A 2,143-nucleotide genomic window follows, 5' to 3' on the forward strand; every position below is an offset into this window, starting at 1 on the left:
GGGGGGGGGGGCTGGGGCTAAGGGCACCTACCCACCTTTCACCAGAGCGGTAACTGGTTTGGTATTTCTTGGGGGCTGTCTTGCCACAGACAGTCCCACCAGACCCCCCCTTCCACAGCAGGGTTCAGTTTCAGGTCATGCCCAGGACGAGGAGACTCTTACCATCCTCATAGCTCCTGCCCTTACCTCCAAGATGTTCCTCAAGCAGTAGCTCAGCTGGAAGATGTTGCTCCCTTGGCGGCTGGCAGCAAACTGCTGCCCCAGCCTGTGAGAGCTGGGTCCTAAAATGGCAGCCTTAATCAAGTACCTGCTGACTGCCTGCCTCCAGCCTTTAAAGTGCAGGCACCCAAAGGTGCACTGCCACAATAGGCTTTGAACTGTGTGAATATTTTTATAACTTTTTATATCTAGAATACATGATTTAAATGTAATAGATTAATCTATAAAAAAATAATAGGCTTATTGTCTTTCCAGAGCACTCTGATTGGTTGTCTTGGAAGCCAATCACAATACTTATTGAAACAACCAATCAGAGTGCTCTGGACAGAGAATGAGTGTGTTATTATTATAGATCCTGAGGCATTTCAAACACATATGCAAGCAAGTCAGAACTAGAATAAAGCACTATGGCCTCCTGTTGCAGAGAAGGCACGCTCTGCTGAAAGGAGGGGGGAAAAAAGCAGTGAGGGATCCAATCCTTTCCTCCCCACCCCAAAGCCTGCCTGCCTCTCCCACAGCTGGGGGGTGAGCTGCCAGCAGGACCTGAGTCCTGGGGAGCCCTGGGACCACCCATGCTTCCCTTCATGGCAGTGATGCCCCCCAGGACCACCTGGGCAGGGTGCCAGCAGGTGGGTGCTACCCTGGGGATGCCACTGCTGTTAAGGGAAGCACCAGGGTCCCCCACAGTTCAGGGGTTGTGCAACCTGCCAGCAGCTCTCTCCCTGGCTGCAGGACATGCAGACAGGCTCCAGGAGAGAGAAAAAAAGATCAAGGCCCTCACTGCTTTTTTTTTCCCCCTTGGTGGAGTCTGTGTATGTGAGCTGCTGCTAGGCTGTGCAGCCCCTGAGCTGTGGTGGGTGGGGGGGAGGGGCAGTGCTTCCCTCAGTGGTGGTGATACTCCCTGGGGCTGTCCGGGCAGGGTACTAGCAGCACAGGTGCAGCTCCAACTCTCAGGCAGCACCCGCAGGATATAACAGGGTGCTGGAAGTCTGGGCATGCTTGGGGAAGCTTGGCCTTGGCAGGCTTCCAGGGCCACTGCACTGTCCCCACTGCCTTCCCACCACCTGGGATTGCCTGGGAATGGGCTGGCTTTTCCAGAAAGGTGGTAGGAGGGTGGCTGGGTGTGCTGGCAGTCAGAGAAAGCAGCGGGAATAGTGCACAGGGTACTGGAAGTCCACCAAGCCCGAGCTTCCCCAACCATACTCAGGCTTCCAGTGCCGCGTGCACTGTCCCTGCCACCTTCTCTGGATAGAGCCCTTGTACACACAAGGAATATTGCTGTGATTTGTTATGTAGCAAACTGAATACATGGGACGTGTTTTAGTTTGTTACATAAAAAAGGCATTTAAATCTGAATACGCTGCCAAATGTGTACACTGTTATGAAATTTAATCATAACATGCTGCCAAATGTGTACGCTGTTACACAATAAGATAATTAAAAAGGGCAATTAAGCCACTAAGAGGGGCAATTTCCTCACGTGTACAAGGACCCTTAGTCATGTGTATGAGGGCCCTCTTATTTTATGACTATAAACAAGTCACAAGTTCAGACTGACAAAACGTGCATTTATATTCCTAAGCCAATGTTTACACATGGACAGCTTTATGTAGCCTTTTCGAGGGTGAGAAGTTTTGATTCCATTGAGGTATTTGGTCACAGGATAATTAAAAATCCTGTATTTAAAGAAATACTTTTGCAATAAAAATTTAATCACAAATGTTTTGTAGGTTTCAGCTAATTATCCATATTTTTCTTTCATTACAAGGCCTGAGGATAAGCTTTGATCATGTTAATTTGTAGAAGGACACAATGATGGCATATGTTGTCTAACTTCAGTTGCATTCACTATAGTGTTGTTTGTGACAAAAATGGATGACGTTTTCAAAAGCACCTACTAACTATCCTATTGATTTTCAGCAGG

This window comes from Alligator sinensis, unplaced genomic scaffold (genome assembly GCF_000455745.1).
Source record: "Alligator sinensis unplaced genomic scaffold, ASM45574v1 scaffold777_1, whole genome shotgun sequence".
Lineage (NCBI taxonomy): Eukaryota > Metazoa > Chordata > Crocodylia > Alligatoridae > Alligator > Alligator sinensis.